This window comes from Saimiri boliviensis, chromosome 17 (assembly GCF_048565385.1).
Source record: "Saimiri boliviensis isolate mSaiBol1 chromosome 17, mSaiBol1.pri, whole genome shotgun sequence".
Classification (NCBI taxonomy): domain Eukaryota; kingdom Metazoa; phylum Chordata; class Mammalia; order Primates; family Cebidae; genus Saimiri; species Saimiri boliviensis.
Window position 1 is genome coordinate 50,027,959 of NC_133465.1, and position 15,599 is coordinate 50,043,557.

Genomic DNA, 15,599 nt, shown 5'->3' on the forward strand with positions numbered 1-15,599 from the left:
GACCTGCCTGTGATACATAGTAAGACCTAGTCTCTACAAAAAAAAAAAAAAAAATTGAGATGGAGTCTCATTCTGTTGCCCAGGCTGGAGTGCAGTGGTGTCATTTCAGCTCACTGCTACTACCTCCGCCTCCCGAGTTCAAGTGATTCTCCTGCCCTGCCTCCCTGGTAGCTGTGATTACAGGCACTTGCCACAATGCCCTGCCAATTTTTGTATTTTTAGTAGAGAAGGGGTTTCACTGTTAGCCCGGCTGGTCTCAAACTCCTGACCTCAAGTGATCCGCCCACCTCAGCCTCCCGAAGTGCTGGGATTACAGGTGTGAGCCACTGCGCCCGGCCAAAAAAAAAGTTTAAGAAAAGAACATTCTTAAATTCTCACCTTTAAGGTACAGGAGAAGAGTTTACAGAAGGAAATGTATATTAATATTATAATAATATAATTAATATTATAGAATCTTTGATAAAGACCAATCAATTTGGCCTGGCATGGTGGCTCATGCCTGTTATCCTAGCACTTTGGGAGGCTGAGGAAGAAGGATACTTTGAGTCCAGGAGTCCGAGACTAGCTTGTGAACATAGTGGGACCTTGTCTCTACAATAAATATACAAAATTAGTGAGCATAGCAGCACGCACCTATAGTCACAGCTACTCTAGTGGCTGAAGTGTGAGGATTCGTTGAGCGCTGGAGGTCAAGCCTGCAGTGAGCCAAAAAAAAAAACCCCAATGAATTCAAGTACCTACCCCCTAAAAGACCCTAAATCTTTCAGGTGTCATCCTAAGCCAAGTAGAAACCTAAGTTTCATAGATCACAGGTAAGAGTGACCTAGACTCCAGGCAGCCAGAAGAGGAAAAGCAGAACACAAGTTTACTTTCTACAAAGGAAGTGGCTATACAAATTATGCCGGAGAACTAGAAAAACACTAATTTGAGTATCCAAAAAGAGGGAAGTAGTCCCAAATATTTCTAATAAAGAGCATTTTGTAAGGCTTCCAACAAGCTATTAGAGGTTGAGAAAATCTATCTAAAAACCCAGTTAATTTCAGGATGTATAATTATAGGAACTTAGTCCCTCAAGTCAGAGACGCCTGTGAGGAATTACAAGGTTTGAATCATAGCAGGTTCGCAGCCTATTTAAGTTTTTGGACCACTAGAAAACTGGAAAAACAATTCATTTAATATAGTTGAGAGAATACTTAACAATTCTGCATCGATTCAATTATATACTGACTTGGAATTATATAATTGCTTTCTATGGAGGGTTAATTCCCTGGCATTTAGGTTGAGCTCCTCCACATACTTTCAATTTAAAAAAAAAAATACTTTCTTTGAACTCAAAGATTTACTTACAAGAATAGTGAAATCCTATTTATAACACTCAAACCATTTCCTGGGGATAGGCTTTTTTAAAATGAAACACATAATTTATTTTTGTTACAAAAGGAAATGTTTACCTACCTGTGAAAGTATAAAAAGAATCTCATTAGTGTATCTGAAGAGTACTACATTGTACATTGTTTTCTAGAGTTGGAAAAAAAGAAGTTAACTTTTACATATACTTGGAAGAGAAAGTCTGCATTCTGCACTAGTTTGTTTGTTTGTTTATTTGAAGGGAATAAGTTTGTCCTAGTTCTAGCAAAGAATGTTCTTTTTTTTTTTTTTGAGACGGAGTTTTGCTCTTGTTACCCAGGCTGGAGTGCAATGACACAATCTCGGCTCACCGCAACCTCCGCCTCCTGGGTTCAGGCAATTCTCCTGCCTCAGCCTCCTGAGTAGCTGGGATTACAGGAACGCACCACCATGCCCAGCTAATTTTTTGTATTTTTTAGTAGAGACGGGGTTTCACCATGTTGACCAGGATGGTCTCGATCTCTTGACCTCGTGATCCACCCGCCTCGGCCTCCCAAAGTGCTGGGATTACAGGCTTGAGCCACCGCGCCTGACCCTCCAAAGAATGTTCTTAAATATCTTTCTCTAAAATCTGATAGTAGGGCCGGGCATGGTGGCTAACCCCTGTAATCCCAGCACTTTGGGAGGTATATACCCAAAAGAATTGGAAAAAAGGAGTCAGTGTCTTGTACACCAATATTCCTAGCAGTACTATTCACAATAGTGAAAAGTTGAGGGCCAACCGCAGTGACTCATGCCTGTATGCACTTTGAGAGACCAAGGCAGGCAGATCACTTGAGGTCAGGAAGTCAAGACCACCCTGGCCAACATGGTGAAATTGAGTCTCTATTAAAAATACAAAAATTAAAAATAAAAATAAAAATAAAATAAAACATAAAAGAAAATACAAAAATTAGGCTTGGCCTGGTCATGGCTCACGCCTGTAATCCTAGCACTTTGGGAGGCCGAGGTGGGTGGATCATCTGAGGTCAAGAGTTCAAGACCAGCCTGGCCAACATAACAAAACCCAGTCTCTACTAAAAATACAAAAATTAGCCAGGTGTATGGCTTGTGATTGTAATCCCAGCCACTCGGGAGGCTGAGACAAGAGAATTGCTTGAACCCAGGACTTCCACCACTGCACTCCAACCTAGGTGACAGAGCAAGACTCCATCTCAAAAAAAAAAAAAAAAGTTAGCCAGGTGTGGTGGCGTATGCCTGTAATCCCAGCTCCTGGGAAGCTGAGGCAGGAGTCTTTTGAACGATTCCTCCGATGAAGGGGAGGTTGCAGTGAGCCAAGATTTTGCCCGCAGTCCAGCCTGCACCACAGACCAAGACTCCAACTCAAAAAAAAAGATGGAAACCACCCATGTATCCATAAACAGATGAATGCTTGAACAAAATATGGTATATCCATATAATGGAACATTATTCAACCACAAAAAGGAGTGATGTTCAGACATATACTACAATATGAAGGAATCTTGATGACATTATGCTTAGTAGAATAAGCCAGGCACAAAAGATTTCACTTATATGAGGTACAGAGGATAGTTAAATTCATAGAGACAGAAATAAAGCAGAATGGTGGTTGCCAGGAACTGGGAGAGAGGGGCATGGGGAGTAATTATTTATGGGGTGCAGAGTTTATGTTTGAGATTAATGAAGTTCTGAAACTAGAGAGTGGAGATAGTTACACAATACTATTAATGTGTTTAATGCCACCTAACTGAACACTTCAAAATAACAAATCTTAGGTATATTTTACCACAAAATACACCAGGGAATTCATACTTTTTCAAAATTCTTCTGGGGAGTAAACGAGAGGTGGGGGAAAGCCAGTAGTCCTCAATGCAAGGAGCCCTTTAAGGCTAAGGCAGAGAAACATAACTATAAGAGCCACACCACCTGGTCAGCTTGTGTGTGTGTGTGTGTGTGTGTGTGTACACTCCAATTTTATTTTTCCTTTTTGTGGAGTACTGTATTGCCCAGGAAAATCTCAAACTCCTGGGCTCAATCTGTCCTCCCACTTTTGCCCAGCAGCTTTTTTTCTTTTCTTTCTTCTTCTTCTCTCTCTCTTTTTTTTTTTTTTTCAGATGAAGTCTTGCTCTGTCACCCAGGCTGGAGTGTGTTGAGTGATTCTGGCTCACGGCATCCTTGGACTCTCCAGCTCAGGCTATCCTCCCACCTAGGCCTCCCAAGTACAAGTAGCTGGGACTACAGGAGCACACCACCGCACTCGACTAATTTTGAATTTTTTTTGTAGAGAAGAGGTCTCCTTGTGCTGCCCACACTCATCTCAAACTCCTGGGCTCAAGCGACCCTCCTGCCTCGGCCTCCGAAAGTGCTGGTATTACAGATGTAAGCCACTGTGCCCAGCCTTGGTGAGCTTTCTCAACTCAAACGCCATTAGAGAACTGAAGTAACTATAAGAACTATATGAGTCAATAAAATTCATCCTCCTTACTCCCATTTGTGCCTGAGTTAAAACAGTATCTTCCATGTAACTGCACATTTCTCAAGTTTTGATTCTAAATATAAAAACAGCCTAAAGGTGCTTATTGCATTTACGTCTATCTTCTATATTTCAGCTACCACATTTTTTTCAGCAGTGTCTGGGGACAAAAACTTGGATTTCTCTGAGACCATCACATCACCAATCCAACTGCCATCTGGTTTGCTGGGTGCCTGGAATGGCTTCTTTATGTAAGTAAAGGTCAGAACTCTTGCCTGTAATCCCACACTTTGGGAGGCCGAGGCAGAAGGATCACTTGAGACCAGGAGTTCGAGACCAGCCTGGGCAACATAAGGAGACCCAAACCCCCCTAACCCCCAAGCTTAACAAAAAAAAAAATTTTTTTTGAGACAGAGTTTCGCTCTTGTTACCCAGGCTGGGGTGCAATGGCGCGATCTCGGCTCACCGCAACCTCCACCTCCTGGGTTCAGGCAATTCTCCTGCCTCAGCCTCCCGAATAGCTGGGATTACAGGCACGTGCCACCATGCTCAGCTAATTTTTTGTATTTTTAGTAGAGACGGGGTTTCACCATGTTGACCAGGATGGTCTCGATCTCTTGACCTCGTGATCCACCCGCCTCGGCCTCCCAAAGTGCTGGGATTACAGGCTTGAGCCACCGGGCCTGGCCAACAAAAAAAAAATTTAAAGATTAGCCAGGAGTGGTGGCAACGTGCCTACAGCTACTCGGGAGGATGAGGCAGGAGGATTGCTGGGACCGGGAGTCCCGAGGCTGCAGTAAGCTATGACAGCACCACTGCACTCCAGCCTGGGTGACAGAGCAAGACCCTGTTTTACAACCAACCAAAAAGTCACATGGAACTTTGTCCAAAAGTCACTTTAACACTCAAATGGAACCCAGATGGAAGCCCAGGCTTAGGACACAGGGCGGTTCTCCCTCAAAAGGGGGTCTCCCAACAACACCCAGTCCACAGGTCGCTCCTTGCCCTCCCCAAACCGGTACCAAAAAGATATGTGAGTCTCCGGGCAGCTCCAAAGGATTCTGGGAGCTAGGGGAGGGACTAAGGGACAAATATGAAATGTCGGACAAATATAAAATGTCGGACAAATGAAATGTGCACAACGGCTAGGTTCTGGATGATGAGACCGTTGCTGAGCGACTTTTCAAATCTTCCGAGCACCTCCAACACCTCTGCCACCCGCTAGGGCTGCGCTCTTTCAACCTTCCACGCCCCGCCTCTCTGATGCCCTATCAGCCAATCATCGGGCCGGTGGCTGCCAGTCCGGGCCAATCCCGAATACATTTACTTTGAGCGGGAAAAGCTGAGAGGCGGCGAGAGAGCGAGGTCAGCTAACCGCCCCTTCTTCGCTTTGTCTCTGAGGAGTAACGGAGCCTGGAGTGGTCGCCCATTGGATGGGCATCAGGCCAATGGCGGGGTGCGAAGCGGGGGGCGGGTCCGACTGTGGGGCGGGGCTCGCCGGTGGCGTGTCGCGTGTCCAGTCGCGAGTGCCCGGTTAGGCCAAGTAACGGCCCCGGCCCCCGCCCCTCCCCTCCCGCCCCGGCCCCCCCACCCGCAGACTGGCTCCAGGCAGCGCCCGGGCGGCGGAGGCGGCTGCGGAGGCGGCGGAGTGCGGGCTGAGGGAGCCGGGCCTCGACGCCCCCCCTCGCCCCCGTACCCCAGGAGCTGTGCCTAGTCCGTGAGAGGCTGGGGGGGGCCCCATGGAGGTGAGACGGGGAGACACCTGCCTGTGCCCTCACCCGCCAGGCCTGAGGGAGGAGGGCCTTGAGGTAACGCCTGAGGAAGGGCAGGGTCCGGGGAGCGGGGGGCGCCCCAGCTTGCGGGGCACTAGGAGGAGGAGAGGCTGAGGAACCGCGCGGCCGGGGCGGGTCGCCGGGGCGGCGCCCGGACGGGGCGGACAGGGGCCGCGGCGCGGCGCGGGCTGACTGGATGGGCCGGACGGGGCCCGGGTCGCCGCGATTTCCGATTGCCGGGAGGGGGCCATCGCGGTGGCCGGGGAGGGCGCGCCTCGGAGGAGCCTCGCAGGGGGCCGGAGGGGAGAGTGGGGATCCCGAGGCCGGCAGCGGGGCCCCCAGATTCGCGTCCCCTCAGAGGGTTCAGAACCGAGCCGAACGGCCGAGGGGGAACAGGCGTCCAGCCGTTTCAGCCCCGGCGTCGCCCCCGTGACGACGGTCTGCCATTTCCTCTTCCCGCGTGCTGCAGCCCAAAGTCGCGTTCCCCGGAGGTGCGAATCGCTGCTGGAACCTCGGCGCCGACGCGGGCAGCAGGTTAACCGACGGCCTCGGCAGCGTGGTGCTGACCGGCTCCGCCTCCTTCTACGACTGCTACAAACCGCAGGTTCTTCAATAAACTCAGCTTCTGTTAGACGGTTTCTGCTAAATCCAGTTCATTTTCTGGAGCTGCTGATTCATAGGCGTTTAATGGCGCTACAGGAAGAGAAAACCGGGGACAACCCGTTTTTTTAATACAGGGTCTTGCCCTGTCACCCAGGCTGGAGTGCAGTGGCGCCATGCCGGCTCACTGCAACCTCTGCCTCCCGGGTTCAAGTGATTCTCGTGTCTCAGCCTCCTGAGGCGCCGGGACCACAGGTGCCTGCCACCACGCCCGGTTTTTCTTTTCTCTTTTTCTTTTCTCTTTTTCTTTTCTCTCCCCTCCCCTTCCCTCCCCTTCCCCTCCCCTCCCCTCCCCTCCCCTCCCCTTCCCCTCCCCTCTCCTCCCCCTCCCCTCCCCTCCCCTTCCCCTCCCCTCTCCTCCCCTCCCCTCCCCTCCCCTTCCCCCCTCCTCCCCCTCCCCTCCCCCTCCCCTCCCCCTCCCCTCCCGTCCCTTTCCCCTCCCCTCCCACTCCCCTCTCCTTCCACTCCCCTCCCCTCCCCTCCCACTCCCCTCTCCTTCCACTCCCCTCCCACTCCCCGCCCCTCCCCTCCCCTTCCCCTCTCCTCCCCCTCCCCTCCCCTCCCACTCCCCTCTCCTTCCACTCCCCTCCCCTCCCCCTCCCCTCTCCTTCCACTCCCCTCCCCCTCCTCTCCCCTCCCCCTCCATTCCCCTCCCACTCCCTTCTCCTTCCACTCCCCTCCCACTCCCCGCCCCTCCCCCTCTCCTTCCCTTCTCCTCTCCTCCCCCTCCCCTCTCCTTCCCCTCCCCTCCCCTCCCCTTCCCCTCCCCTCCCACTCCCCCTCTCCTTCCACTCCCCTCCCACTCCCCGCCCCTCCCCTTCCACTCCCCTCCCACTCCCCGCCCCTCCCCTCCCCTCCCACTCCCCGCCCCTCCCCTCCCCTCCCACTCCCCGCCCCTCCCACTTCCTGCCCCTCCCACTCCCTGCCCCTCCCACTCCCCGCCCCTCCTCGCCCCTCCCACTCCCCGCCCCTCCCCTCCCACTCTCTTCCCAGTCCCCTCCTCCCCTTTTCTTTTCTTTTTTTTTTCTTCTTTTTCTTTTCTTTTTTTTGAGATGGAGTTTCCCTCTTGTTGCCCAGGCTGGAGTGTAATGACGCGATCTCGGCTCACAGCAACCTCAGCCTCCCGGGTTCAAGCAATTCTCCTGCCTCAGTCTCCCGAGTAGCTGGTATTGCAGGCATGCGCCACCATGCCCAGCTAATTTTGTATTTTTAGTAGAGACAGGATTTCTCCATGTTGGTCGGGCTGGTCTCAAACTCCCAACCTCAGGTGATCCACCCACCTCAGCCTCCCAAAGTGCTGGGATTACAGACATGAGCCACGGCGCCCGTCCGTTTTTTGTTTTTGAGACTGAGTCTCGCTCTGTCGCCCAGACTGGAGTGCATTGGCGCAATCTCAGCTCACTGCAAACCCCGCCTCCCGAGTTCAAGGGATTCTCCTGCCTCAGCCTCCCGACTGGCTGGGATTGCAAGCATGCACCACCACGCCCGGCTAATTTTGTGTTTTCAGTAGAGACAGGGCTCCTCTATGTTGGTCAGGCTGGTCTCTAACTCTCGACCTCAGGTGATCTGCCCACCTTGGCTCCCAAAGTGCTGGGATTACAGGCGTAAGCCACTGCACCTGGCAGTTTTGTTTTTGTTTGTTTTTCAGGAGTCTTGCTGTCGCCCAGGCTGGAGTGCAGTGGCCCAATCTCGGCTTAATGCAATCTCCACCTTCTGGGTTCAAGCAATTCTCCCATCTCAGCCTCCCTAGTAGCTGGGATTACAGGTACTCGCCATCATGCCCAGCTAAATTTTGTATGCGCCCGTCTAATTTTGTATTGTTTTTAGAGATGGAGTTTCACCATGTTGCCCACTCCTGGGCTCCATCAATCCTCCTGCCTTGGGATCCCAAAGTATTAGGATTTCAGGCTATGGCGCCCAGCCCAGTAACAATCTTTTAAATATAATTTGCAGAATACATACTTTGCTTTGAAAACAAGTTAAGAGCTGGGAGCGGTGGCTCATGCCTATAATCCCAGCACTTTGGGAGGCCCAGGTGGGTGGATCACCTGAGGTCAGGAGTTTGAGACCAGCCTGGCCAACATGGTGAAACCCCATCTCTACTAAAAATACAAAAATCAGCCAGGCGTGGTGGCATGCGCCTGTCATCCCAGATAATTGGGAGGCTGAGACAGGAGAATCTTGAACCTGGGAGGCAGAGGTTGCAGTGACCCAAGATCCTGCCACTGCACGCCAGCCTGGGCAACAGAGTGAGACTGCATCTCAAAAAAATAAAAAGAAAAGAAAAAGAAAGAAAGGGCCTGGGCACCGTTGCTCACGCCTGTAATCCCAGCACTTTGGGAGGCTGAGGTGGGCAGATCACGAGGTCAATAGATCGAGACCATCCTGGCCACACGATGACGCGATCTCCGCTCACAGCAACCTCCGCCTCCCGGGTCTACTAAAAATACAAAAAAAATTAGCCAAGCAAGGTGCGTGCCTGTAGTCCCAGCTACTTGGGAGGCTGAGGCAGGAGAATTGCTTGAAACCGGAAAACGGAAGTTGCAGTGAGTCAGGATCGCACCACTGCACTCCAGCCTGGTGATAGAGCCAGACTGTCTCAAAAAAAAGAAAAAAGAAAACAAGGAATCAGATTTTTCATTGACTCGTTTCTACCTTGTTCTCAGCATAACATGACACCAAAAATGTAAGAAAATCCACTTATCTAGTAAGATCAAAATAAATTTTTTTCTGCAGGCATTTGCAAGTTGGTACAAACATACTTTGGATAATTTAAAGGTGAAAATTTCACTTTACTCCTTTATTTTCTGGCTTTAACAATGTCTTAAATTACATGCTACCACTTACCTCACCTAAGACATTCAGATTTGTTGATCAAAGGAAATTAGGCTTGGGTAATGTAAGTAATTTTCATTTGAAATTATTTAACCAGGACATCAATGTTGATATTGTTATACTTTGAATTATAACAATATCTGGAAATAAATTATTTAATCCACACTAACAATAGTCTATATTATTATGCCAGTGTACAGATTGAGAAACTGAGCCTCAGAGAGCTTGATTTGTGCCCTAAATAATAAAGATCAAGTGGAACCCAGACCATAGTTCCACTGCTCTCTGCAATGTTTACATATGGACTAAAATTTACTTGGATTTAATTTCAGTTCATTGTTTTAAGTATGTTAAGGATATAAGTGATACAGTTTTAAGTTATCCGGTAAATATACACACTAAAATATTTGCATATTTCCTGGCTTCTGTTAACTGAAAGGGATGCAGATATTTCAAGTATGATTATGTTTGAATCCACCACATTACTTTAGTTGTTTGTTTAACCCAAGAATACAAGAGTTAAGTCAATCCTTTAAAAGGATTTTTATTTCTAATATTCAAAACTTATTTTAAAATATAAAATGTACTTGAAAGAATGTCACTTTGGATACTTCACACATAAGAAACAGTTAAAGTGGGCCTGTGATGAAAACTTTAGAACTCAAGGGATAAAATTAGGAAAGAAAGATAAAAAGTCTTTGTAAAAGTTACTGCTAACCAACACATTCTGGGAAGGTAATTTTTAGTGGCTCTCAGCAAAAACTTCTGTGCTTCCATTTTCTCAACTTGACAATAGTTGTAGTATAAACTAAACAGAAAAATTGTGTGGGTTTTAAATAGAATCATAACCAGAGCTTAAACAAATTGTTGTAAAATATATTGAGATTATTGAAGATGGATGATTGGAAGGTATTTCTTAATGTTCATATTTTGTTGTTATAGTATAACATTTTTGTATAGTTTAAATGTTTTTCAGTGATTAGGAACAAAAATTTAGAAACAGTACAGAATAAAAGCAATTAGAAAATATTTTTAGCCAGAATTCTATTTCTTCTTCTTTCTCTTTTTTCTTTCTTTCTTTTTCTTTTTTCTTTCTTTCTTCTCTTTTCTTTCCTTTCTTTCCCTTCTTTTTTTTTGTCGCCCAGGCTGGAGTGCAATGGCACAATCTTGGCTCACTGCAACCTCTGCCTCCCAGGTTCAAGTGATTCTCCTGCCTCAGCCTCCAGAGTAGCTGGGATTACAGGCACCCACCACCACACCCAGCTAATTTTTGTAGGCATGGGATTTCACCATGTTGGCCAGGCTGGGCTTGAACTCGTGACCTCAGGTTATCCACCCACCTAGACCTCCCAAAGTGCTGGGATTATAGGTGTGAGCCAACACACTCTGCCAGAATTATATCTCTTCTGTATTTTTAAGAAAATACTATTTTCATTGTGTGTTGTTTTTTGTGTTTTTTGGGGTTTTTTTTGTTTTAGTTTTAGTGGTTTTTTTTTTTTTTTTTTTTTTGAGACAGAGTCTCTGTCGCCTGGCTGGAGTGCAGTGGCAAGATCTCGGCTCACTGCAACCTCCACCTCCCAGGTTCACGTGATTCTCCTGCCTCAGCCTCCTGAGTAGCTCGGAGTGCAGGCGTGCACCACCATGCCCAGCTAATTTATGTATTTTTAGTAGAGACACGGTTTCACCATGTTGGCCAGGATGGTCTTGATCTCTTGACCGTGTGATCCGCCCACCTTGGCCTCCCAAAGTGCTGGGATTACAGGCGTGAGCCACCGTGCCTGGTCTCATTGTGTACTTATAGTTATTGCATCTCAGGTTTTAATAGTTCCTTATTTGGAAAGTTAAAAATTGTGAATTTATACTTTCAGTCTTCTTTAAGGAAGCATTTTCTAGACTAAACAATGTATAAGTTAGCCTAAACTTTTTTTGTTTGTTAAATTTACTTTCCCTACACCTCAGTCCCTTTTTTTTTTTTAAGAGACGGGTTCTCACTGTGTTGCCCAGGCTGGAGTGCAGTGGCTATTCATGGGCGCAATCCCACTACTGATCAGCACCGGAGTTTTGACCTGGTCCGGTTCCGACTTGGGTCGGGTCACACCTCCTTAGGCAACCTGGTGGTCCCCCGCTCCCAGGATGTCACCATATTGATGCCGAACTTAGTGCGGACACCCGATCGACATAGCGGCACTACAGCCCAGAACTCCTGGGCTCAAACAATCCTCCCACCTGAGCCTCCCGGGTAGCTGCGACTACAGGCACGCGCCGTCGCGCCGGGCTTCAGTCCCTTTTGGAAGGAGACAGGGTTTAAATAATTAATTAAAATTTTAAAACCTGCCAGGCGCAGTGGCTCAAGCCTGTAATCCCAGCACTTTGGGAGGCCGAGGCGGGTGGAAAACGAGGTCAAGGGATCGAGACCATCCTGGTCAACATGGTGAAACCCCGTCTCTACTAAAAATACAAAAAATTAGCCGGGCGCGGTGGCTCAAGCCTGTAATCCCAGCACTTTGGGAGGCCGAGGCGGGTGGATCACAAGGTCGAGAGATGGAGACCAACCCGGTCAACATGATGAAACCCCGTCTCTACTAAAAATACAAAAAATTAGCTGGGCATGGTGGCGCGTGCCTATAATCCCAGCTACTCAGGAGGCTGAGGCAGGAGAATTGCCTGAACCCAGGAGGCGGAGGTTGCGGTGAGCCGAGATCGCGCCATTGCACTCCAGCCTGGGTAACAAGAGCGAAACTCCGTCTCAAAAAAAAAAAAAAAAAAAAAAAAAAAAAATACAAAAAATTAGCTGGGCATGGTGGTGTGTGCCTATAATCCCAGCTACTCAGGAGGCTGAGGCAGGAGAATTGCCTGAACCCAGGAGGCTGAGGTAACAAGAGCGAAACTCTGTATCAAAAAAAAAAAAAAAAAGAAAGAAAGAAAGAAAAAGAAAAATTTAAAACCCAAGGTTCAGCAAAGTGGCCCACACCTGTAATCCCAGCACTTTGGGACGCCAAGGCAGGAGGATCACTTGAGGCCAGGAGTTCAAGACCAGCCTGGGAAACACAGCAAGACCCCATCTCTATTAAAAAGGAAACAAAAAAAAATGAACTTTTTGTTTGCTCAAGTTCATTATAGAAGCATTCACTGGCTGGATTATGTGGCTCACACCTGTAATCCCAGCACTTTGGAAGGACAAAGCGGGCAGATCACTTGAGGTCAGGAGTTTGAGACCAGCCTGGCCAACATGGTGAAACCCTAAAGCCCTCTACTAAAAATACAAAACTTAGCCAGGCATGGTGGCGGGTGCCTGTAATCCCAGCTACTTGATCGGCTAAGGCAGGAGAATCACTTCAACCCAGGAGGCAGAGGTTGAAGTGAGCTGAGATCTTGCCACTGCACTCTAGCCTGGGCAACAGAGTGAGACTCTTGTCTCCAAAAAAAAAGATACTGTAAAAATGCCCTTGACTAAGAGGAATAAGGCCCTGAGTTTTGGTTTTTAGTTTCGTCACATATTGGCTGAGTGACTAGCAGTCTCAGTTTCCTTGTTTTTAAAGTACAGGTAATACCCACGTCACAAGCTTTACTGAATATGGTAATATGTGTGAAATTTCTCTGAAGAGTGTAAAATTCTATATAAACATACATTAACTTTTTTCAGAGCTTGGGGACATTAAGACTGAATTTTACATATAATTTATTAAAAATAACGTTAGTATCCACATAATGCTCATCTATTCAAAAAATAAAAAAACTACAATAATTCTAAGTATTTTATACCACATATTAGCAACAAGGAGCAGATTTGCCAAATACCTGTTTTGTGAATTGTTTTGTTGCAATGCAGCCAAGCCCATTTATTTATTGTCTATGGTTGATTTAGTACTATAACGTTAGATTTGAAGAGTTTTGACAATGACCTTCATGGCCAGCTAAACCTAAAATACTTACTGTTTGGCTTTCTACAGAAAAAGTTTGCCAAAAGTTTCCCTGGTATAAAGTAGGCTTAAGTCACTAAGTCCACATTTGAATGTAATTCTCCTAACTCTTACACCTGTGTTATTTCCCTTGCTTTCTTATTTTTCTAATATTCTATAACAAATGAAGTTTTGATGTGTCTGATAAACATATCTTAAAACTTTCAGAGTGAAGACAGTGTAGACCTAAGGAAGACCTATACTCCATTTTCTTCAACAGAATATTCAAGTTCTGTAGATTCTTCACTTTTCTGTGCACCATGGTCTACTTATGGAGATGATACTAAACAACCTTCTAATTCTCAGATCAATATAAAGAACAGGTAAATTAATCAATTTGTGCCGGGCGTGGTGGCTCACGCCTGTAATCCAACCAAGCACTTTGGAGGCCAAGGTGGGCGGATCACCTGAAGTCCGGAGTTCAAGACCAGCCTGACCAACACAGTGAAACCCTGTCTTTAAAAAAAAAAAAAAAAGAGCCGGGCGCGGTGGCTCAAGCCTGTAATCCCAGCACTTTGGGAGGCCGAGGCGGGTGGATCACGAGGTCGAGAGATCGAGACCATCCTGGTCAACATGGTGAAACCCCGTCTCTACTAAAAATACAAAAAACTAGCTGGGCGTGGTGGCGCATGCCTGTAATCCCAGCTACTTAGGAGGCTGAGGCAGGAGAATTGCCTGAGCCCAGGAGGCGGAGGTTGCGGTGAGCCGAGATCGTGCCATTGCACTCCAGCCTGGGTAACAAGAGCGAAAACTCCGTCTCAAAAAGAAAAAAAAAAGAAATTAATCAATTTGTTTCTCATGCCAATTGAGGTATTTTTAAGTTTAATTACATAGGAACTGAGGTTTATTTGCTCTCTATTCCCTATATCAGCATTGTTGTAGCATTCTGTGTTTTTCAAACTTTTAGGAAAGTGTAAACTGGGCAGTTATTTGTGTATAACTTTTATGGTTCTGTTTTGTTTTGTTGAGACAGGGTCTCGCTCTGTCACCCAATCTGGAGTGCAGTGCCGAGATCATGGCTCACTGCAACTTTGAACTCCTGGGGTCACGCCATCCTCCTGCCTCAGCTTCCCAGTAGCTGGGACTACAGGTATGCACCATGGTGGCCAGCTAACTTCAAAAAAATTTCTTTTCAAGAAACGAGGTCTCACTTTGTTTCCTAGGCTGGTCTCGAACTCCTGGCCTCAGACCATCCTCCCACCTTGGCCTCCCAAAGTGCTGGAATTACAGGCATGAGCCACTGCCCAGCTAGGTTATTACTAAAAAAACAATTCATTAGTGGGAACATTTAGTGCATAAATCTTAAGTTCCTCTTCCTAAAGATGTCTTATACAAATAAGTTAAAACTTTTAGATGTTTTTGTCATCCAGTTCTGAATTTTCAGTTTCTTCCTTCACAACTACATGACAAACAGGGTTTTATCAACATAAGACATTTTAAATTATTTTTCTGTTCAATTCCACAAATAATAAGGGCCCCCTTTACGTCAAATGCTTTTCTATGGGAGATACCAGAATTTAAACATGACAAATATTATTCTTGCCTTTATAATCTTTTTTTTTTTTTTTTTTTTTTTTTTTTTTTTTTTTTTTTTTTTTGAGACGGGGTTTCGCTCTTGTTACCCAGGCTGGAGTGCAATGGCATGATCTCGGCTCACCGCAAACTCCGCCCCCTGGGTTCAAGCAATTCTCCTGCCTCAGCCTCCCTAGTAGCTAGGACTACAGGCGTGCGCCACCATGCCCAGCTAATTTTTGTATTTTTGGTAGAGACGGGGTTTCACCATGTTGACCAGGATGGTCTCGATCTCTTGACCTCGTGATCCACCCGCCTCGGCCTCCCAAAGTGCTGGGATTACAGGCTTGAGCCACCGCGCCCGGCCGCCTTTATAATCTTAAGATGATGATGATGACAATGACATGCCAGGCACTGCAATTATAGTGAGGGTTACAAAAAAGTAAGTATGGGATATTATGGGAGCCTATTGCAAAGAGGAGCCTAAGGGAGTGACATCTATCTTTAATTATATATGGGAGCTGTTTATAGAGGCTGATGCATCTTTAGTCTAACCAGGAAATAGTTATTTGTATTTATTAGAAAAGTTAAAAATTTTAAATTATTGGTAAATTCTCTAAAATAATGATTTTATTAGAAAGTCCATATAATACATAATTCTACAAAAATATTTTTAAAGTTGATATATGCTATGGAAAAAAATCAAGACTGTTGCTTCTCAGTTTTTGGCTAAGATCAAGTGAAAAAATAGAAACTTTTCAGAAATACATATGAATCAAAGTCTATCTTAACCTTCTCTCCCCGCCTCCAATAACAGCTGCTAGCAGTTTGGTATACATTACAGTGAATATTTTTCTAGATATATACTAATATATTACACAAAAAACCTTTTATATTGAACTTTTATGAGATAACGCATGTAGTAGAAAAGGTATTGGACTTGTAGGCAGACTATTTAGCAAGCATATAGTATTTTGGCAAGTCTCTTGCAAAATACAAATTTCTTAATATATCAAATGA